This window comes from Harpia harpyja, chromosome Z (assembly GCF_026419915.1).
Source record: "Harpia harpyja isolate bHarHar1 chromosome Z, bHarHar1 primary haplotype, whole genome shotgun sequence".
Classification (NCBI taxonomy): domain Eukaryota; kingdom Metazoa; phylum Chordata; class Aves; order Accipitriformes; family Accipitridae; genus Harpia; species Harpia harpyja.
This window is the reverse complement of record NC_068969.1, coordinates 22,205,514-22,229,864: the sequence shown is the minus strand read 5'-3', so window position 1 is coordinate 22,229,864 and position 24,351 is coordinate 22,205,514. Positions and strand designations below refer to the sequence as shown.

Sequence of the window (24,351 nt, the reverse complement as noted above, 5' to 3'; positions counted from 1 at the left end):
AACAGTACAGTAACTTTTAGATCCTTATTGACTTCTTAACTCTTTTGCCAGATGTCAATATGTAAAAGTTTAGAAGTAAAAGTCATGGCTGAACCTTTCCTTCTAATTAATGACTGTATTGATCAGCTACGTTTTCCTCTTGCCTCACGTCACAAAAACCACTGGATTTCAGAAGGGTCCCTGCCAAAGAGGTATTTGTACTTATGGCTTGCTAGTGAAAAGCAAAGGCTGAAATCTCCAGCATGCTAACAGCATCGCTTTTTAAAAGTGCATTGATAATGAACAGCCCAATGAACTAGGGCAAAGTTGGGTATTTATGGTCTCAAGAGCATTTTGTTTTGATTTGCATTGAGTTTCAAGGTTCAGCAGTTTAATAGCCAGCATGGCCACATTTTCATTTCCTTCATTTCAAATTTAGAAAAAAAACCCAACATCACAAGGTTACATCTCAAACAAGAAATCAATCCCAAATTCTACCTGGCAGTTAACCAATGGATGTGGAAAATATAGTCCAGCCACTGCTGAAGTTTTGCTGAATTTTGTTACAAAACATTTGCACAGCCCTTAAAGCTGCTCAATATCTTCTAGCCTAAAAATATATGCAATGAAAAAAATGCACATAATTTAAATTACACTGAATATTCAATAATGGTAATGACTTAAATATTAGAGGGTCTTTGATGTGTATTTCTGGGGAAACTGCATTTGTCCTTGACCTTTGCTTACTCATTATTTTGTCTACACATAATTAACACATTCATAATATCATATAAATGCCACTTATTGATACTGTCCCAAGGGCAACTAGTTATCTAGGAAGAACATGGACACATTAACATTTACTAACTCATTTAGCTTCTCTTCCGCATTAAACTCAAGAAATCCATTTGTCAAATCACACAGAACTGTATATTAAACAGGCAATATTTAACAAGTTAATGTTTTAAATTTTGTCAGACAACAGTGACAGTCATTTAAAGGGACAACCACTAACGAGAGCGGCAGCGATCCCGTGCTGCCGTGGCACGACTGCCACTCGAGGATACAGACGATGGTACCACCTTGAGATTATACGTACAGGTTGTAAATAGATATAATTTACTTTCTTAGTTTTTACATTTTTTTCTTATTTAGCAACAGAGAGTTGCTATGTATACTGGGTAAAAGCTTCAAATTCATCTTCAGTGAACTGCATCTACTCAGGACGGTAACATTGCCCCCAAGGCACCAGCTCAACAAGGTTTGAGGTCATTCAGGTCAGGTATTTAATCATATACAGTATCTCCTTACCTACAGATTTCACTGCTTCGTGAGATGTTGAGTATCTCCTGCAGCAAGGCCAAAACCAAGAGCCTGGCAAAGGGGTTTAAGGAAAATTAATAGTAATCTCGCATCCTCTTTTTTTCTCCAGAACACCTTCTCCATTATTCATCAGCACAGCTAAGTATTCAGAGTCACTTAAGATTATTGTGAGCATTTTGTTCACTGTACTTGACTTTTATCTGGGAATTATTTTGAAAGACTTTCATGACAAATATCTGGTAAAACACATGTCAGCACTTTGGCAGGGCTGGCAAATTTTTAGTGAGCTCGAGTTAAATTTAAAATGGAAATTGGACTAATTAATTACTTGAGATGGAACAAGAGCAGGATTTCAGCATCCGACTACAACGAAACAATGCAAGAAAAAGCAACAACTGGCGCGATTCCAGCGGGAACAAGTGCAGGCAGCGCTTCCCAGCGAGCGAGAGCGCAGGCAGGAGCGAGCAAGAGCAGGCAGGAGCACGCTCCCCAGGCTGCAGCCTCCCGTGACCGACACAGAAATGACCTGGAGAAAGGCACGGAGGAGTAACGGGCTCTCAAGATGACACCGCGACATTTTCTCTCCTAAGGGAATGAAAATAATAATGAGTAAGATGTCAAACTGAGAACTGATGGATACTGGCAGGCCCGTCACCAATGCTTTAGGTATGAAGAAGTCCTGGGAATCAGGACTGCGGTACCAGGGCTAAGGGCTCCCTAGCCGTGGCCCTGCACAAGTGTCCCCGTGTCATACTCGTGGGACACACGCAGAGCCGGGCAAAGATGCAGAAAGCGATGCTGGAAATCCATCTGCATCCTGGATGCTTTGGTTAGGCTACAAGCGTGGCTCTCAATAATCTGGACTAAAAGTTTACTGCTTCCAAGCCAGAATCTTTCCATTCAAGAAAAAAAATAAAGTGCTTGGTGAACAGACAAGGAATGTACTACATGAGGCTCCAACAGGGAAAAATCATGAATAAAGCAAGAAACTGCTACCAGGTTTTCATTTTGTACTTTTACAACAGAAGAAGGAACAGAAATGAAATATAGCCTAAGTGAGTAAGAAGCAGGTGATGTAAGGAATCAATACACAAAGTTATCAAATAAGCAAAGCTGGCTGCTAGAAGAGACCTTTCTGACAGATCCCACCGGAGGATATCCTGAGCATTTCAACATTAAAAAATAAAAAACCATAAGCAGCCCTAGGCAAATCATGGATTTTTCCCTTCTAATGTTGATTTAAAATATGTAAATGTATTTGCAAAGTAGAAGGTGTGGATAATGACTGTTAAATGTGCAGAACAGTGACCATTAAAAACAATAGCAGCAAATACACAAAAGAAAACAGTTTTCAGTTTTGATTTTTTCTATGTTCACCATGGAAACCTCTCTCTAAGCATTATCATCAAGTTCAGCTGAAGAAATACAACAGGCAAAGTTTTACCCTCCTTTTTATTTGTGTAGTGGAGGGCAGAATTTTCCCTTATGTGCTTTGTCAAAACAGTTTGAGATAGGAGTGTTTGTCTATGCATAGAAAGAAACCCACAAACTCCTCACAAATCGAAAATTACCCATTACAAATTCTCAGGTTCTGTTCTGGGGGAAAGTGGTGAAAAAGGCGAATCTGAAGATGAAGTACAGCAAAAATGGATCGAGCCTGTGATTTGCCCAGCCCTCTCTGCACAATATTCCTCTCTTCTGGCATGACCTGCACGGAAAATACATGTGGAAGTGTCCGGGGTCTCTGACAAGTTACTGACAGCTGATGGATGGATCAAATCCAATAACTGGAATACAAAATGATAAGGTTCAGAAATGAAGGGGATGAGTGACAGTGGCTAAGGAGATGAATGGACGGGGAACCTTCACAGCAGAAGGCTGAATCTCCTTTTTCTTCATGAAGAGGATAATGAATCGGTTGACAACAGCAGGAATTCATTTTCAGCTATGAATATTGGTCTTAAAAAAACTTTACAGTGCTTTTACATTCATGTTAGCAGTGTTGCTAACATGTGGAAGGTATTTAAGACTTTATGAAACTTAACTGTGACCAATGATAATGGGTATCTGTGCCAACAACATGCCATCACGTTGGAGGGCTGGAAATGCTCTCCCAGATCAGAAGTCCAGCCCACTCATACTACTGACACACCACCACTTTACTCCCTTCCTAATGCCATCAAAGTCACCTCAAAGGCAGTTTTATGATCTCTAAACATGTTCAGATTCAGAAAAAGTTAAGGAAGTGTTCAGACACGTAATATGACCCAAAGAGTAAAAGGATTATAAAGAAGAGAGAGGGGGGAAAAAGCATTTTGGATCAAAGCATATTTGCACCTACGAACCACTCTGTCCAATGTAGCTTTTAGAATTTTTAATAATTCGGTACGTTGTATCATTAGTAAAAATAAAGTGTCATAAATTAATTCTCAGGAGTGTCCTATTTCATTGACATTTTCCACTGGAGAAAGAAATTGCTTAAAGGGAAGTTTCCAAAAAGCAACGCTTCTCTAGACTACTGCGCATCCTATTTTCTAATGCATCTTCCTCCCCCTGCAGCCCAGTGTAACTCTGCTATTTCTGCCACACTTCTATTTTCAGCTAATATATTTAGCCATTTGCAAAAGTGGAATATGAGGAGCCATCCAAAATGGACCCACATTTCCTGCTTGTTTTTCAACAAACTAATTCTACTTTCTCCCATATCCTGCCTGTACAACTGACATCCTTCCTACAAACCAGTCTACAAGACCACAGTACCATTCAGCAATCAAAACACGGATGCTCGTTATCTGCTTCTCTTTCTGCTATTTACTTTTTTGGCCTCCATTTGCCTTTTCTTCTCAACTTACTTACACAATATTTGGGTCAGTAACTTTCAATACTTTTACTTTTGCATTGTTTCACACACACTGGCAGGTGTTATGGGAAATGCATCTATTCTAGTCGTATTATTAATTTATAAACATTTACAAAAATTACACAGACATATACTCTGCAAAATCAAAATACCCTTGGGATACTTGGCCAACTTCAGTTCACAAATACTAATGACAACTTTCCTCCCCTCCCCTTTTCAGATTATATGTTTAATTTAAGAGGATTCTTTTTTTCCTACAAAAGAATCAAAAAAGCCCAAACAGGAAAAAAAAAAAAAAAAAAAGATATTTGATTAGAGAGAGGGAAAGAAGGATGAAGCTGAAGAAGTTATTTTCTTCTGGTCCCGAGTTAATCCTGTAGGAAATCAGTGCAATTCAAAGGGCTTTTTTTTTTCCAACAAAACATCTAAGTCAGCTCATGTTCATCTGAAACTCAGTTTACTTTAGAAAGGCTAAAGTAATAAAGCAGTCCATCAATTAGTTAAAGTGTTTGGCCCTGATCCTGGGAGGGCTTGGGTACACGCTTAATTTCATCACAGTCTTAAAGGCAGAGTCTTCCACGGCCAGAGGCTTGGTCAGTGAAGCGGCTGGAAAAGAAAACGCATGAATTGGCTTTTTCAGTGAAAAGAGTCCTTCTGGTCATGGACAAAGGATGCTCTGAGCAGACAGTCGGGACGAATCCAGACCCGGTTGCTCAGGGCATGGTCCCTGCCACCCCGGTGGCCCCCCTGAGTTCAACCACCCCCATCGGCAACCATCTCACAGCGGGGTCAGAGCCGGACAGTGGGGTCCAGACGTGGACTAACGAGTGCCGAGGGAGGGGGGACGGTCCCGTCCCTGTTCCCCCCCCACCTCATCGCCACGGGCCAGAGCCGAGGGCAGCTGAGCCTCAGCGCCGGCACGCATTCAGCCTGCATCCCCCAGGGTCCCCAGGTCTTTTTCAGCCGAGACGCTGAAATACAGATGTAGAAATTCAGAAAACACAGGTATATAGTTAATATATATAAAAATATACTACACTGCGTAAAAATAGAAGTACAGATAATACACATAATCTTTGTCCTTACAAGAAGTGGATTGCAATGGAGAAATGCATTCTTCTCTTCCCTGGAATTTAATTAGTTACTAAATTTAGATACTGTCAGTATAGTTATAGACGATTCACTGCAGCTGGATTTAAATATTGTATGATATTTTATATTTTACACAATATTAATGGATGACATTACATTAGTATAGCTATTGTCAAGTATTTCTATGCGAATGCTTAGGTCTCCTCATAATGGTTTAGACAGCTAGATCCTATTTGATTACATTCTCAAAAACATACTTTCAGTCCCAGGTATTGGCAGTTTTAAAGCAAGTATTCAGAGAGACCCTGAATCTCATGCAGTTGGGAAAGGCTGAGCCAAAGCAAAAATAGAGGTGCAAAAATAATTAAATCTGTGTTAAGCATAGGACAGACTTATGATGCAATCCAATGGGGATAAAGTGAAGTGTTAAAATTTCTCCTCTGCCATAAACTTATTAATTTTAATAGCTCAGTACACTAAAATTCAAAGAATTTGGGTAGAGCTTACTACAAACTGAAGTGCCTAAATATCTCTGTATCTCTGACCATCTTCACATGTGCACCTCAGTCCTTTGCCTCCAATAAAATAGCACACAACCAGCTCAGGAGAATTCCACAAGGATAATTAAAGACCTGAAATTTTAAGTCCATTCAGAGACTACAGTAACAAAGGTCAAATGAGTTCTCAAGTCTGATTCAAACTGCCTCTACTTCAAACCACAGAACTTCACAAGGTATTTCCTCCTGGAGACGCCGGGCTTAGCTATAGTCTGGCCTAAATTTTTGGAGTCTTATTCAAAAGTCACCGAGACAGACAGTATCTGCCATTTCAGACTGGTGCAATTTGTGAAGGATTTTATAAATCCTTGAAGAGCATTCCCCCACCTTCTTTTTAAAATTTTTTTTTATTGAGCAGACTCACGCAGCCCAAACTACTTTGCAAGATCTGTGCCACGGTAATGCATGGGGCTGACATCCCAGGTCTGCCAGAGAGAGAAGCTACTTGATCCAGAACTAGAAGTGCCATTTTAAAATGTGACCCTGAAGTTTATTTTTGACAGATGGGGTTTTTCAGGTATAGAACTGTGTTATCTCCGTAATATCGGAACTGAATTTCAGTTTGATCTATAAGATTATTTTCATTTCAACCCCTTTGGACACTTGCAACAACAATATTTCCCTTCTCCCTACACGAATCTAATTTGGTCTTGCACTGCGACTCTGCTTAGAAAGCTGTTTAGTGGCAATGTTGCAGAAATATGAATCAAATTTTCTTGAGTGAAATAAAATTAGCTATCCAGGAAAGGATAATCCACTTTTCTAGGGGCAGACATTCCATATTTTAGGTAATGGTTCTAAAATACAATAATAATCATAATAATAAAATGGTTCTGAGATACAGTGCGTGCTGATAGCAAGCAGGCTATCAGAGGTAGCCTTGCTGTCTCTGGATACACTGGGAATGATTGGAAGCATTGGCTGGTATATTTACACCACAAATCTGAGAACTTCCTGACTTTAAAATAAAGGAAAACGACGACAGCGTAACAGCTGAGGGTTTGGTCCCGGAGCTGGTTTTGATTTAGACACCATTCCAGTGCAAGGTTAAATGCTTTTAAAAGAGAATTTGAAGGATCCTGCTCCCGGAGCAAACCAGAAACACCTGCGCTAGATGTCTTCTTTGGGCAGAACGGGCGACCTCGTCCCTCTGCACTGCCTTGGCAGCCAGGAGGAATCTCCCCGGGATGGAGGAAGGGGACGGTCCAGCTAACCGCCGTCAGTCCCTCCTCTTCTGAAGCAAGAGACCCTCTTTGGCAGCAGAACCACGAGAAACAGGTTTTTTTGGCAAGTCTTCCTTAGATTGCGCTAGCAGAGGAGAAGCATTCGTGTCGCAGTCTTCTATGGGACGTCATTCTTACTGCTAACTGCATGAGCCACCATGTGAATGAAGCCACCGAAGCAGTAAATGACAGAAGAGTCCGAGTAGAGGAAAGAGGAAGAATCCTTGCCTTTTGAAGTTTTCTTGCCATGCCTCATGCTCTTTGCCCTTTTTCAACCTCTTCTAACTCCCATGCCTCTCCTCTCCCAAAGCAAAGAGGCGACAAAGCCTGCAGCTGTCCTGTCCCGGTTTCTTTAAGCAACTTCCATCTCCTTCGCTCCTGCTCAGCACAGAGCGCTCGGGAGGAGGCAGAGCCTCAGAGGCACGGCCGTGCAGGCAAGTGTATACAGAGAAGCAAATCTAAAGTAATTAAATAAACAGCAATACAAACATTGCACTCCTGTCCATTTATGCTAGCTATTGCAGAATGGGCTCCTCCATATAATGTTTGCACAGGAGCTGTGATGTATCACTTAATCTACTGTAAGGACTCTACTCATACCACCCGAGGTTGGCCAACGATGTACTATTCAGCTCCGCTGCAAGCTCCCACTTACACGGGATTGAACAAACCAGAAGAAGGTATTACTGAGCTATTATTGGCACCTTTTGCCACATGCTGTCAAGTTTCTAACTTCAGTGGTCCAGAAGATTGAAGTAGAAAAGCAGATGAGACAGTACAATCACGCGGTACAGTCGGACTTTATACTTACACACTGGAAAAACACTGACTGACCTTGAAACTTGCTCTTCAAAGGGAAGAATCAAGATTGAAACCAAACCAAAAAACCCCAAACCCTACACCCCTCACCAACAAACCGACCCACCCCAAACGGAGGGTAACAGAGGAGCAGCAACCAAATCCACTTGATCCATGTTGTTAGCATGGTCCTGTGCAATGGCGTGATCCCAGTGTACTCCGAACATGTTGGCACACAACCATTTCAGTGCCTTAAATCAGACAGTTTCAAACGTGCATCCTCTAGAGTGCACTTTGCTTTTTAAAAGACGGTATTAGTCATGATGCTTTGTTTTCTGCAGAAGGGCATCTCCAGCTCACACCTAAACCTGTGGTGAGAGCAGGTGACCTGGTTTCTGGTGTTTTTTCCTCCCAAGGAGCAAACGTGGGTGTACTGAACTGCTCAGTACACTGCAAAGGTGCTCTGGACAGCTGCCTAATGTGCCAAACAACACAGAGTCTCCCTGAACTTCAGAAGTGCAATTTCAGAGCTCATGAAACTGCCTGACGTGGCCAAAACCATGCAGTGGCAGTATTTAGCAGCTACCCAGTTCTGCACATTTTCTGAAGCCCTCTTGGTGCAACTCAGCTGCAGTTTCAAACTGCTTCACACTGCCATCCATCCCCCTCCATCTATTTGCTTTCTCAGGCATTGCTGCATGTTTAATTTCTAAGCCCTTGAGGGTGATTGAGCCAATTACCAAATGTACAGTCAGCTCTCCACGATGAAGTGCTCGACAACTTCAGTTCACATCCAAGTTTCAGGAGCTGCTGATCATTGCAAACAGGCTGACCCTCCCCCGCCACCTAAAAAACACACCACCAACTAAACTGTCAGTTTAGAGCATCATCTCTCCTCATCCCATACTTCTCAGCTACGCCCTGCCTTTCAGCACGTCCAGGAATTTGGCAACTAAAAGAAGATAGGAACCTTTTCAGGAATTGGGCTCATATCCTGGTAAGGGTGGCAGAATTGGAAAAAAGGGCTAAGAGCAAAATCAGGACCAGGAAGATGTGGGGCTGCAGCCCTCCTATGGCCAAAAGTCTAAAATATGACTATTGCTTAGGATCCTGGAGAGATTTCTGGTTTAAAACAGCCTCATGGGATTCAGAGCAGTCTATGGACAAAGCTCTCTCTCAGCCCAGACCAGACTGGGAGAACTCATCATTTGAAGGTGATCAAATACCTCCTTGCAATGCATATACCTCTCCCGTGGCAAAAATTATCAGTGATGGTATGTGCCCTGTGAGTGTTACTGGACATACTGTGCTCATAACTTTAAGTTTTCTGTTGCAGTGTGACATGATAAAATTTAGAGTATATGAACCCTTCTCCATCAAATCCTTTTTTTCCTATGGACACCCACTAAAAAAAAAATCCTGTTAAAATAATTGCATCATGCTCCCATAACAGCTAACGAGCTGGGGTTTTTCCCCCCCCTGTTTCAAGTCATTCAGAGTGAAGTACCTTCAAGAGTGAAAACCGCCACTCACAGCCTGTTGGCAGGAGGGCTACACTTTCAATATCCACTCCAGGGATGAAGGACGAGCAAACTCCTAACTCGCACACTTGTTGCGGAAAGCCCTCGGCCAGTGAGACCACACCATTCCCAGCTTCCATTTAGCTGAGCAAGCGAAGCCGGGAACCCATTAATTTACTGCGTGAGTTATGGTTCCCTGCAGCACCTTTTGTTCACTGTCAAGGTTCTGCAACAATGACGAATGCAGCTACATTCAGCCCAAAACTCTAGAATTTGATATACTAAATCATTCTAGATATTAAATGTCTCAGCGATAAGCCTAGCAAATGAATTCCTCTGGAGCCTACCCTTCTTGCTGTATATGAGCCAGGAGGGACTCCCGATATAGCTCCCTACTGTTTCATGGAAAATTACAGAGTTTGGTAGCATTGTTACCCCCAGGAAAGAAACTAGAATCCCAGGAAAATTCACACAACTTCCAGTGGCTGCTAAAAGCAGCTGCAAATCTGCCTGAATAACTGAGGCAGCAGAAGGCAGTCTGGGGCATTAGGAGGTGACCAGTTATTCCTATTTTATTAGCAGTAGCTATACAGGCATATAAAATTTCCACTTACCCTAGTAAATAAACAGAAAAGACTGCAGCAAAATAAACAAACAGGGGAACATAGTCAGAATGCTTAAGCAGCAAGACACAGGCAGGTTTTCAGTCTTACTCTTATCATCCTCACTATTTTTTTGTTTAAAATTATCTCCTTCCTTCAGCCACAGCATACTGAAGTCAAGAGAACTGAATACATTTCATCTTAACTAATTTGTAAAGAATACGTAACGTTCCAAAGGAATCCTAAACCAAAACAGATTAAGGCATGAAGGGGGTGGAACAATTGCTACTTCATTTTTAATTTCTGAAAATCACCATCAGATATATCACAGCGGTTAACACCGGAAAGATTTTGCAAGCTTCATAAACAATAGAGGTATTACCCATTATCACGCAAGTACAAATTAGTTTGACCTCTCCAGCTTTCTCATACTAGGCTTCCTTTTTTCCATTTGACTAGAGAAAACATTGAGCCAGTCCACGTTCTGCGCTCTTCATTCTCAGATGTATTTGACTAGTGTTTTTTCCCTACACCTGCAATTAGAAGAGACCCTTCAAACACTGAATTCACCTGAGCAATTCTTTCACTCAAAGCAGCGCATTACCAGTGCTCCGTAGGACAGACTCAGCTTTACCCAGCTTAGCATTGCACCCTATCTGCTTTTCCCATCTCTGCCTCCCTGGTAAAACAATGTGTGATACGTTCATTTAATATTCATTGCAGGAAGTGTTGACAAACAATATGAAAATATTGCTGTGGCAGCAGAGATCAGAGAGGGAAGGATGCTCAGTGCCTTCCATCTGCCCTGCCCGTCCCTCCTGCCCACAGACCTTATCCCTGCCTGCCGAGATGCCTGCTTGATACCCACAGAAAATGGAGCTGGCAAAGCAGAACTCTTCTGCCACGTGGATTTCTGGACTGGATGAATGCTGAGCTACCCGTAACAGAAACACATACGTCCCCAGAAAGCCTTCCTGCAAGTCATCGAGTAGAAGTGCGCACAGACAAACTATCCCTTGTGCCATGCACCTTTCAGGACAGCTTCCCTGCACAAACTGTGCACAGGCACCGATTTCTGCAAAGTTTATAATCATTCCTCCTGAGTAATCGGTGCCTTCTATCAGCAAGTCTGACCGTGTTGGATCCAACAGAGGAATCCTCTTGTTCTCTTGGTCATCTTGTGTTGAAACCCAAGGAGCTAGGGAGGAGCAGAGAGAGGGTAATGCTGAGCAAGCCACAAAAAAACCCTTACCTGTCAGCCAAAATGTAAGAGGACCTGCTGCATCAGGCTGTGTAAGTAAAGATGGATAACAGCAAGTACAAAAGCAGTGGGGAAAAGTGAGGGGTAAGCTGAGAAGCAGGATGGCTTTGTGAGTCAACAGAGAATCACGACACCGATGAAAGAAAGGTGTCAAGGAGAAAAATGATGCATTTTTTTATGGATTCCTCAGAACTAGGAATCCTGAGGAAATCATACCGTAGAAATTGTGATTAGGGTTATAGGCGTAAAAATTCAATATCCATCTAAAAGCCTGCAAACCGGCACTGGCTCTTTCCAAGGCCAGCGCAGAGGGGCACGCTCCCAAAGCTCCAGGGCTGGTTGCGGGTGCTCTGTGCCGGACGGGGAGGGATGCGGGGCGGGATGCGGAGTGGGAGGCGCCGTCGCAAGCCGGGGGCTGATGTTGCTGGGGCGGCAGCCGGAGCCGTGCGGGTGATGCGGGTTGAGTGCTGCCACCCTGTGGGACCGGTGTCACTCGTGTCTCTGCATGTCACCCTGCTGAGTGCCCTGCTGAGCTCCCCACGCTCAACAGCGTAGTGGGGTTTGGGAAACCGGGGTGGGGGGCTCTGATGCCCAAACAAGCTGTTTCCAGAGAAGTGTAAGGTGCTGAAATACGTTTGAACGTTAATTCAGGAGTTGGAAATGTTTATAAATATGATTTGGAACAAAAAGGTTACTGAATTCTGGCCAGAATAAGGACAAATATTACAATTCAAAATAATTTGCATGTCTAAGTTAACAATCTGATGTATTTACACAACTCATATTTGCTCACGCATATCAAGGCCTGGATTGAAATCCTGTTTTGTACATTGCTACGAGCTGATTCTGTTTGAAATTACCCTTCTGCTGTACTTCGTATTTCATTCATTTCTACTTCCAGCTATACATGCACAACAGAGGGCATTATACATCTCCCTAATTGAACAATACAGATCAATTAAATATGAAAAGTCATTCTTGGACTAAAACCCTCTTAGGCAAATGTTCTGCTCTTACGCTAAGTAACTCTCTTAAAAAAGCTAGGAGTTGAGTGCTGTTCAGAAGCTGCTTTTTTTTTTTTTTTTTTTCCAAAAGACAGGAGACCAAGAAGATTCATCCATTCATTCATGACAAGAGGATACAGAGCTTTTGCCTCCATTTTACAAGAGCAGGGTAGTAGTGATAAAAAAATCTTATTTGATGAAAGCTATTCAGTGCTCTGTGCGGGAGGTGAAGAACCCCCCTCTGCTCAGCACCGAGCATGTCTTTCAAACAGCTCTTGTGGGTCACACCATTAACACAAAGTTAAGTACAGTGTTATCAAATAATATAATGGAAAAAGAATATCACATGAAATGAATTTATGCACCATTGGTAGCCCACCAGCTACAGGTTCCTCACACATATGCTATATAAAATGGGAGGGTCCCGCTAAAGGTCCCAGGGGAGAAGATCCAGTGCCTCAGCCCAGCAAGCAGTTCACACTTAATGGTGTCAGAAACCAAGGTTGCCATGAGTGGGCTAAGATCTCCCTGAGAGCAGCTCAGCACTATCACAGTTAGCCAGGATGTTTGTTTTGCCACCGACTCACCCATACCTGTTCTTTGCTAACATACAACCTGTCCTATAAAAGATTATTGACTTAAACCTGGTACAAACCTACAGCTAAGTTAACAGAAGAATCTAGCTCGGATACGAGCCCAATACTACCAGTCCAAGGAAAGGAAACCTGCCTGACAGCAGCCTGGCCAGCTTACGGGCTTTCTCCCACCCCGAAGGTCAGCCCTTAGCTCGTAGGTAGTGAGTGGCGTGGGACTACCTAAAGGGACAGAAGAACAGACCGTGGCTCAGGCAGAAGATGGGCATGGAGGAAACGGGACTAAACCCAGCAGAGGGGGTTGAGCAGAATTCGTTTTTTCTGCTGATTGCTCATTAACAGAACCCAGGAAGGGGGAGATCGCCCAAACCGTGGCTATGGATCAAACTGGAGAAAGATCTCTGCTCAAGGTTTTATAGCTATAGCTAGAAAGATGTAAAAATGGGAGATCAGAACTATTAACATACAGCTGGGGAGCCGGGGAGGGAGCAGGGAAAGCAGCGTGCACTATCCTGTGGACTTTCACAGACGGCTAGTTGGGTTTTCACACTCCTACTACTGGAAGCATAGAAATGGAAATAGTGTTTAATTGTTTGAGTATGATGTTGTTTGTAAGTCTTCCCAAATAATACCTTGTTATCTGCATAAAAAGAGTTCAATAAACCACACACTTACAGTTCAGTTAAAAAAACACTGGTAGGTTATTGCTATTCAGTACTATTTAGATTAAATTACCATTCGTAATACAGGTTTCTCCATTACAAACACCAAGTATGCTATTTGTTCCCTTTCTTAGTCTTCTAATTGACTAAAATGACCTGCTAAACCTTATGTAGATTGGGTTTAAATACCACATCTCTTCCTCGGCTAAACATTTATATAAATAAATTATAAACACAGATTTTGTCTGAGGCTGACAAAGATCTTACACTGATAGAACTTACAGAAGGGTAAATCAACATGGAGTTAGAAGCAGCTCAGGACTAACTTGTCTCCCAAGCAGCTACCAAGTGCCAACAGCTGTTGGAAACTCTTTGAAGTCCCAGCAGCTCTGGCCACGTCCCCTTGGCTGGGTGCAGTCCCCCATGCTCCCTCCACCAGTCACCTCCGAAGCACGTTAATTTAGGAAATCCCAGGAGATGCAAGTGGTGACCAGGTCGGAAATTAAACTACTCCCGAAAGACCGCAGGAGGTGCGGGGACACTGATGGAGGAGTCCTTTGGACTGTGCTACTTGTGAACAAGGACCAGCAGGGAGTGCTGTCGTATTGCCCTCCTGGATTAAAAAAATATCTGGAGAAAGCCAAGCCTAACAGTTGGTCTTTCAACCACATCTTGCTCTACAGACAAGAATGGGGAAAGCCCACGTGAGATGGTTAATCAGGATTGTGGCCACTCAGTGTCACTGAAGCCTGGCTCAAAGCCTCTGGAAAAACAAAGAGGAGAAAAGGTGGTGAAGTACCCTCGTGGTACTTTTCTTTTAATCTTTAGTATAATGCATCTTAGGAGAGCTTGGTACTGGATATATCAGAACTTTTATTCAGTAATAAAAAGATGTTTGACTGTATCCGAGACATTTCCAGCAAACCTTCAAGTAATAGAGCATCAACTGCTGATCAGCTGGGACCTTGTGGAAGAATTAATAGAAGAAACAAATGTGGTAGAACCTCATTTTTGAAGCCTTGAGCTGTTTAACACAGTTCAAAAAAAATCCCTTTAAAGATAATTTAAAAAAACCCAAAACTTTAAAGGTAATTTTTAAAATGTAACGGTTGTAGATTATTTTCTTGAGTCCCCAAAACATTTTTTTGAAGTGGAATAATGCAATAAGTGCATCACTTACCTTACTGAAGTCCACATGCTGATACATCTAGGCTGTAATTACGTACCTGAGCAAAAATCCCAATTTACATTGCAGAGTCAAAACTTGCTCCTTATGCTCTAGCTTCCTAAATTTGAATCATGCATATGGCAAAGTCACTAGATTAATTGTTTTCAAAACACTTTGACCCTGGTGGTCCTGCAAGTTTGACTTTCAGTGATTTAACCCAGCAATTAAAAAAAACCCCAACAAATCTTTCTTTTTCTTGGTGTCCTGTTGAAATAGATTTTTATCCTGCAGATTAAGATAAAAAGTGACTGCTCGTATCTAGGGAAAAGCAAAGAATGAAGTTATTTCCCAAGTACAACACATACAGTACTGGAACCCCCTGTTTAGTGTAGGAAATACTGTTGTCTTGGTTCATAATGAAATGTGAACCTCATTTATGCCAAGATTGCAAGCAGATTTGACACAAGAGCTTTTGGTTTAATATCGCCATTTTGGGTGGATGATGGTAGGGGACAGGCAATAGTCGTGTACACGCATGAAGCAGTAAATCAGTTGGATGTCATCATTATATATTTGCTTTGCTAATAATAAAAAAAATGAATCACTACTGTCATGATATTCATATTTATATTTGAGTAACCACTGTAGCAGATAAGAGTAAAGATGTGTGCAAGTTTAAATCTTGGCAGCGCGCCTAGATTAGAGCTTTGGAGCTGACATTTGTGGATTTCGTGTGATTCATGTTACTTTTCTGTGTTTGTGATTACCTTCCTGTCAGGGGCTGCACATCACTCATGCACCAAGCAGCAGACTTCCAGTTTCTGCATGTGAAGGAAAATTCCCAACTGTTGCATCAAACTCTCTTCAAATTGAGCCCCATCCTCTGGATAACAACGGGGCTGAACAACAGGTCACCAGCAAAATCAGAGGAGTGTGTAAACAGCTTTTACAGGGACATTATTGGGTCATTTTAGGCCACAGACGGAGGTGTGGGAAGAAACCCCAGACTTGCTCTAATCTAACATGGCTAAAAATAGACCTGTGATGATTTATGAACTTTCAAACGCAGCAGAGTATTTTTAAGCAATAGCATCTTCTCCTGCACCGCCTGCAGTCCAGGAGCTGCCTGCACGGCGCCGGGGCTGTGCCCACCCGTGCCCCCAGTGGAGACCAGCCACGGGCAGCCAATACCTCCATCACTCTTCAGCAAATAAAACTCAGAAAGACCACGAGAGAAAATAAGAAGGCAACGATCTAGCTCTCCTGTGGTTAGTATCCTTCCTTCAGCTCTGCCTTGTCTTTACCTCTGATTTTTATTTTTTTTTTTAAAACAAGTTAACTACACAGAACTGTCAGACAAAGCCAACTCCCTAAACTGAGGAAAATAAGTCACGTGGCATCAGAACATCTATAAAATCATTCTGAAGTTTTGTATCTGTGGCAGAAATTGTACAGGAGCTTACACCTGTTTTCTTAGCTGTCCCTGATGGGGTAACACAGGAGTGTATTTTAAAACAAAGAAATGTTAATCCCGCTAAATATAAAGACCCGGCTAACGACAAGAAACACTTTCACGCATGAGGAGGTGCAAGTTTGGGAATCAAGGTGGGCTCTCTCACCAGCTGCTTGCTGTCTTGCAGTGCTGCTATTTTTCCCTCTAGAATAAACGCTCCTCAGCTGACGGTTAAAACTCAGCACTCGGGTAACAAGCAGTGGAGGGATTAACACTGGAAATGCAACTAAGGCCACCCCAGGGAAGGACGGCTGTGGTCTCAGAGACCACCCGTCCAAGAGGGCTTGTGCCACACCACGGCCAAAGGTGTCCTCGTGGCCCAGAGAAGAGGACACGACGACGCCCACCCCCTCCCACCACCCAGAGCACGCTGAAGGCACACTTGCCCCTCATCGGCCATCTATGGTGACCTCAGGCGAGGGGCTAAGGAGCTCTGGACATCACTGTTAACGCATGTGAAGTTAGGGTTTGAAGGCGGTATCGTTTCATCATGTTTACTCTTTACATGCTAAGGGAGAAGCGAGGCTTCTTGCAAAGGTAAGCTTTTCTTCTGCTGTCATTCACATTCAAAACATCTATTTTGTCATCGTGTAGAACAGCACAAGCTTAAAATTCTGGGAACACTAGATGGGCTAGAAGAGAGCTCAACTCCACCGTAGAAGGTAAGGACGGGAAAATCTCCAAGTCACCGGAGTTTTGTCAGGATCGTTCAACTCCAACTACCTGGAGGCACAGCCTGCCTTACTCCAGTCCTCGCCAGCCAGGCGCTGCCTCCAGGCTAGCTAACACATGGGGCAGGAGATCCTCCGGACCCTCTGAACAGGTGGTTATTTACAAATACACACAAAACAAAGGGCTTGGCGTGGCTTCCTGGTAAGGCTTAGTTCACTTGATGGGATCTGATGAAACACCTCCTGAAATCAAGCAAAATCTTGTCAGATGTATTCAGCTCTGCCCAGAGTTCAGCACAGGAGGGAGAGGTTGCTGCACGCCAGCGGAAGCCATTGTCTGAAGCAGGCTGCTTTGGGAAAATTAGCAGTGCGCACACCTCTAAATGAGGCTGTACAGCAAGTAAAAGAGGGATTAGCCATGTAAAGTAAGTCCTTTTGGTATTAGATTAAAGAGGGGAGGTGACTTTGAAGGATTATTCAAGAGCCATTTAAGCAGTTTCCAGGCACTTACAAACGCAGGGTAAAAATGCAAGCTCCTCGGGACCAGGAAAGAAGAAAAAATCAGTGTCCTGGCCAGTAAAGGAGCAGAAAAGGCTTCTGGAGGGTGCACCACGCTGGCCCCAAGCGCAGGGCCCCGTCACCCTGCTTCCCATGCTCGGCGCCGGCCATCGAGCCCCACGACAGCAGACAGCAGCGTGCGGGAGCCTGGGCTGGAGCACCGCATGCGTACCTGGGATGGAGCTGCTTGGCAGGGAGCGAGAGAAACGAGGGAAGGGGCTCCAGCAGCCACGATGCCACTGGGACGTGCCACGGGCCATGGCATCCCCGGCCCCACGGTGGGTGGCTATGGGCGGCTCGGCACGGCGCGCTGGGAGGGAGCGTGGTAGATGCTGTGTCAGAAAGGATCTCATGAGTAGTGTGACCATTTGAATAGGAGGCTTACACCGGTCCCTGCTCTCCTCTAAAGGATTTATCTGCTAGGATGCAGGTCCTGAACCGAACCACGTAAACAGGAGGATGTGCAAGCACAAACACAAAACGTGACTTCTCTCTACAGCCAAATGCTCCCCTTCTTCCCTGCACCTCAGGGTGCCTAATCAACATGCTGGCTCTTAATCCTTTGCCCACATTAATCCAGCAAGGGAAAATGACTACGTTGCTGCAAGACATCAGACTGTTTTATTGAACCCCCCTTGGAAAAAAAAAAAACCCAAACCCGCTTTTGCTTAGTCTAAAAAGTGATGGATGATTAGTATGTAAGATACAAACTATTTCCACTTGTTATGCAAGCAGCATCGTTTAATTTGTAGTTTAGAGAGCAAGTCATTCCTGTCTGGGATAAATAAAACAACATGCTGCATTATGTTGCTCGCGACACGGAAGCAACATCAGCCTGGGGAAAGCAAAAAGAAGCTAAAACTCGAGCGAGGAACACTGCCTGGATGAAGCAAAAAGTTATGCATGCATTTCTGCCAGCCGGGGAGGGAGCATCCCTCTGCCAGCAGACACACGCACACACGCAGCCCCATCCCCGCGTTCTCCACCGCGGTTCCCTCTCCCCCTCGCCCGGGGCTCGCTTTGCCCGACCCCGGCACACCGCTCCGCTCCGCCCCGGCCGTGGAGGGGGAGGGGGGAACCCAGCCCGGCACCCCGCCAAGGAACCGCGGCTGCTGCCTTGCTCCGCGGGTACCGCGGGGACCCCCGGCCGGCGGCAGCGGCGGCAACCGCGCCCCGACCCCCCGCATCCCCTTCGGTCTCCGTATCCCCTTCGGTCCCCGCATCCCCCTTCCCGGGGGTGGGTGGGGGACGCGGACACGACACCCCCCTCGCTGCCGAACCCTGCACCCCCCGGCACCCCCCTCCGCGCACCCCGCCGGCGTTCTCCTTCCCCCGTTTCCCTTCTTTCTTCCCGTTTTCATGCCTTTCGTTTCCCCAAGCCGCTTCCCCTCCTCCCTCCGCAAAAACCGCCCCAGCTCTTACCTGGCCGGGCCGGGGCGGGGGGGGACGGGACACGCACACACACACGCACATGCTCGGCTCCGCGGGTGCGGGCGCTGCCTTCGCCCACCTTACGCGGCAGCCCCCCGAAGTAACGCGGCTCCCGCAGCCACCCGCGGCCGCAGCGTTGAGCGTCAGCGGCCGGGGAGCCGGGCGAACGCCGCGCAAACCCCACCTCCCAAACCTGCGCCGTGCGCGGGGGGGGGGGCGGACGGAGCCGCGGGGAGCGCGGCCGCCCTTAACCCCTTCTGCTGCCCCGCGCTGCTTGCGCGCAGCGGGAGCCCCGTCTCCGTGTCCCCCGCCCCGGGGACAACGCTCCCGCGGGGTTTGCTCCTGCGGGGGGGGCAGTTTTCCCCTGCCCTACTCCCCCCCCCTTTTTTTTTTAATTTTTTTTTTTTTTTAGCCCTGCGATGGCTGTTCCCGGCAGACGCAGGAGCCATCCGCACCCGCGGAGCCGAGGCGGCCGCTGCCCGCAGCCCCCGGGGTAGCCCCTCCGCTGCGGGGGAGCCCGGTGACTCCCCACTGCCTGCTTTTCTCCCATCCTCGACCAGTCCCAGTCCCACTAACGAGGGACCCGAGAGTCCCAAATTACATCTTAGGGCATTTTTTATTCCCCCCCACCCCAGCCTCGGCCTCCGGCATTAATCCCCGATTTGCCATAATTGTTCTCACTCTTCAAAAGCTGCCTCCCTCCTTCATCCGCCTGCTCTGTCAGTCTCTCGCTCAACCCTTTGCACGACTGGTCCACCCTCTCCTTTCATCCCCTTTCTGACCCTCCTCGTCCAAGAAATGAGTGTCTAGTGCAAGGAGAGGAGACCAGCCAGAGAAAAGAGCACACGCAGGTACCATCCCTGCTGCTTTCCAGCCCTCCTCGCCACCGCTCTGCCCAGCGACTGTCCTGCACTGGGACCTGTCTCAGGATCCCTCATGAGGATCTCTACTTGCTACCGCAATGCAAATAACAAGCCACGAACTGCTTTGAAAGTCCGAGTTCAGGCTTCAGAAGCAGTGTGATCTAAAGGCACAGAGAAAAGAAAAAAAAAAATGTATTCAGAAGTAAAGGTGGGACCTACCTTTCCCCCTGTTCTGGAATCTCGTACCGGGAAATGCTCGTAAAAGGCTGTGCAAAAATGCCTTTCAGTGCAAAGAGGGTATTCAGTCTTAACTGTGCCTCCCCTGGGTTTTGAGGGATTAAGTGAAACCCTTATTATGTTTAATTATCTCTAGAGTTGCTCTCTGTGCTTGCTGCCTTGCTTTATGGTTTAATAAACTGCGCATCGATATAAACTGAATGACAATTAACATTAGTGCAGGTTGGATTCGCGTTTATTGCTGCTTACAGGTTTGCACTTGACGTGCCTTCACTCAGATGTTTCATTGCCATCTATCAGCGGCTCTTTATTAGCCCAGCTCCCAGCTCCGAAAGGCGGTTGGGAAGCGCCCGGAGCAGCTCCGGAGGGCGGCTCTCCCGGCGACACGCTGACACCCCAAACTCAGCCCCCCTCTGCGGGTCCGAGGGGCTCGGGCAGCACTACGCGCAGGAGCAAAGCAACGCGCCGGCGGCTTCTCCGGCTTTGGTCGGCCCAATCCTGAGCAGCAGCCAAGTACCCCTGCCCACAGTGCCTTAGGAACGCTCAGCTCCCGTGTGATGGAGGATGGCCCAAAACATAGTCCACCGCTCCTGGAGAGGGCAGGAGGGGCCAGTGCTGCCTTTCCTGAGTCCTAGCAAAGGTTTAACCTTGGACCCAACTGCGAAACAACATCTGGAGGAGGCAGGAGTGTTGTACTTGAGCCGTGTACGAAAGAATCCCCTCATGCTATGAATCGTTACATAAATGTTATGTATTATTTGTGTAATCTCATTCTGATTTATACAATAGTGGGAGACTGCTCAGTAATCCAAAATAAATATATTTCAAGTTTAGCGCCAAGTGTTTTCAATTTGGGAGTGCCTCTGTCTCCAAGGTCACCTCATAAATCCTGTCACTGTGGCACGGCGCTGCCAATCTGCGTGGGGTGTAATAACTCTTGAGGGAAATCAACGCTGAAAATGCTTCCGAATTTTTCAAAAGGAACATGCGTAGAATACATCATCATAACCCATCTGAGCATGCAACATCCATGCAAGCGCCAGGGAAAAACATCATCCACCCTCAACCGGGTGGCAACCAAAAGCAAATAAGATCTGAAAGGTAAACCCATGGAAGCAGTGTGTGCAGACAGATGGCTTCCCTGAAAAGCCTTTTGGTTGTGCCACCTTCTCTGCATGCGCTATAACTCACCACTGAATGAACAAGCAAACCAGGTCACCTGCTTTTTTTTCCCAAACGAATCCATGAATAAGGCCAAAGGTAGAAGAGTCAGAAATCAAAGACTCCAGTCTAAAATTCAAACATACTCTTTTTAGCAAATAGTCTAAAATACTTCATAAATCTGGCAAGAAAAACTGCCTTGCAGGTTTTTAAGATCACTTGTAATAGTAAAGCTGACACTTTGAATAAAGCCTTACAGCGCGACCTTCAGAAGCACGCTGCTGCACAACTGGGTCCATGATTGACAATTGGGATATTCATGCCAGAGCATCACTACGGTATTTAGCACGGTAATATTAATTACGTAAAAACAAACTATTTTTAATTACCGTGAAGGTTGTCACACAAGCATGCAAACAAAGCCAAGCAGAAGACAAAACCGGTGCCATCCCTAATGCACTCGCAATGTCCTGCCCTGCGATTGCTCTCCAGAGGGGTCCGAGGCCCCGGGGCTGACATACGCGCCACATGCTACCCGCTGCCGACGCAGAGGAATAAGTAAAGCGGTGCCCAGCCCTCCTGCGCTTCCACAGCACTTATAGGGATAAACCAGACATAGGGCCAGGCTGTGATTTATGGATGCTGAACTCGCAGCCCGAACTTGGCAGAGGCTTCTTTGTTTAGGCTGCAGTTTGTGTAAATCTTAGAAATGGTTTGGGCATTGTTTTACTAATACAATAAGACTTTGTTAAGCAACTCTGCTTTAAATGGCTGCTACAAAACATCTCCAAGGTTTACCCTGTAGTTTTGTCTGACCTTTAATTAAAATACCAAGACCATCTTTACAAGGTGATGGCTATTCGTAAAGTCCTTTGAGGAGTTGTGTAAGTCTAGGGCTGCTTCTATCTCAGTGATACAGGGAGTGATACAGCTTACAAGGAGTTTTGGAGAAATTTGCCTTTTTGTTTAACCATCACCAGCCTTACCTAGTATGAGATTCATTTTAGGACAATGCATGAAATATACATCATTTTTAAGAAGATACAATGGGGAAAGAGTGATCAGCAACTGGCTGAGAATTATTTGTGATGTGATCTAAATATTCTCAAGTCCACAGATACACAACAACACAGTAGGTGATATGTAGGAGAATAAATCTTTTATACAAAGTTGAAGTGATTTTAGTGCTGTGGGAAGGTGGTGGATGGACGGCCTTGGAGGCTGATGTCTTGTTAGGGAGCAAGGAAGAAACTGAAGCAAAACCTTGGTGTTTTGCCAGCATAACCCAGTGCTTGTTTCAGAAACCATTGCTTGGAGCTGCGAGGCTGTATTTGCTCCAAACCCATTCAATCTTTGGCCAGTGTGGTGAGGTCCCTGCCAAAGATGTCAGCTAGTGCCAATTTCAGTGCAATATTTTGAAAATGTGGGTGTTTATCACTAACAAAATTGTTGGGAACCAAAGATCTAAACCTACAAACTTAGTGTCATCAAGTAGTCCTCAGATGTTATCTTCAACAACTTCACTGTCCAAGGATAAAATACAGCTTTCAAGGTGCGGATTTCTAAAGGAGGCTTAATTTCTTTAGCGTAATTCCAAATTCTTTAGATCCATAAAGTCTCTGGAAGACAACAGCAGTTCTGCCTGAATCAAGGAGCACAGGAATGGACCAAAAAATTATAGCTGGAAAAGAAAGTCTTTTGCAGTGTAAGAAGCTCGGCTTAAGTAGCAGCTGAGTTCTGAATCTTTGTGCGTTTTTCATTGGACTTTCTGCACCCAAACTCTCCCTGAACCTTTAGAAAAACCCCTTAAGGCTCACACTTCCTAATTACGTTTGATAATAAAGCACAGGTTTATGACCAAATCATGAAATTCAGGATTTTTGAATGAAAACGATGTAATTCTCAAACGGTAAAACCATAATATATAACTCTAAATTAAGGCCTTAGGTTACAAAGCAAAGAAGTTTAACATTAAAAAAAGCAGAATGGGAAAACCTTGAAGCTTCTCAGTCTAATAATTATAAATTATTTTTGTCATGATTAAGATTCCAAGGTGACACCCACTGCTACGTTTTAGTAGTTAAAGAAACACTTTAATATAAACTTCATTATCTGCAGTGAATTTTTTTAGACTAGATTTAAAATGCAATAATCTAATTACTTTAGAAATTAAAATAAAAACTCACCGTATTTCTAACTCATTGCAAAAGGGAAGTTTCAAATGACACAACCTTAATAATACGCACATTAAAACTGTTAAAAATAAATACCTTGAAAAGCACACAAAATTCAGAGTGTGTTGCCACGATAAGGTGGTGACATTTATAAATGCCATGTGATTAGCATGTGAAGAAGAGATACACATTCATTGTATGCTAAGACCTATTAATCATCCATCACCTGATAAACATACAGCATAATGCCCTCCCCATTCCCTTTCAGAGTCCTAACGAAGATGGCTGTTGGCGCTGATAAGTCAAACACTTCTTCAAATCCGTTAGTTAGGACTTTTGATAACAATAACTTTGTGCACCAGCTGTGCACAGCTGGGATTCTTGTTAAAGAATACAACGCACATGCACCGTTGTGGGTCAAAATTAAAGACTGGATGAAAGAAGGAGCATCGACCAATTGCCTCATCAACCACGGTGCTGCGATTCTTCTTCCAAAGGTAGCTGAGACTTAAAGGCACTCTTGCACATTTTCTGTTGAAAATGTTCTACTGAAAACTTTGCTATTTGGCTTTCAGGGAATGAATCTGCACTTTAAACTTGGAGAATGAAGCCCTCCAGCTTCAATCAGCCCCACTGATTCCAATGTACCTCTGCATGATCCTCTGTGAGACCAACTGTGTGATCCGGGGAAAAGTGACAGCTTTCCTTCCCAGCAGAGCCTGTGGAGACAGGTTCTCCAAGCCGGATAAAATTCCAAGTATCCAGAGAAAAGTCAACTCAAGGCACTTAGGAGTTAATGTCATAGGACAAGAATTATCAGACCAAACATAGTCTGTCTTATCCAACATCTTGCCTCAAATCATGGTTGTCATGAGTTATTCCAGGTAAAGGAGTGAGAAATGCCTCCTTCCTCTAGGACACAGAGCGGGTGGACATCCTAAAGCGTGATGTTCGGTACTTCTGCGTCATCGAACATCCTGCTCATGAATCTGATCGCCATCAGCATCGTAATTGTGCTGAGGAATGGAAGAACTCCTGGGACTAACTGCCGAGAGGAAACTTTTTGCAATGTACACCTTGTATTAATACTACCAAATGCAG

At 44.8% G+C, this 24,351-nt stretch overlaps 1 protein-coding gene across 3 annotated transcripts in view; it reads right to left on the bottom strand.

Moving 5' to 3' along the window:
* Positions 1-19,515, bottom strand: part of LOC128137068 (contactin-4) — a 351,999-nt gene extending 332,484 nt beyond the window's left edge. Inside the window, exon 1 of one of the 3 annotated variants that reach the window (XM_052777691.1) lies at positions 19,497-19,515. The gene's annotated coding sequence lies outside the window, so the exon portion shown is untranslated. Of the gene's footprint in view, positions 1-18,806; positions 18,960-19,496 lie in introns of those variants that run through there. The other 2 variants (XM_052777698.1, XM_052777690.1) reach the window with 2 other exon arrangements.
* Between the last annotated feature and the right edge of the window lie 4,836 nt (positions 19,516-24,351).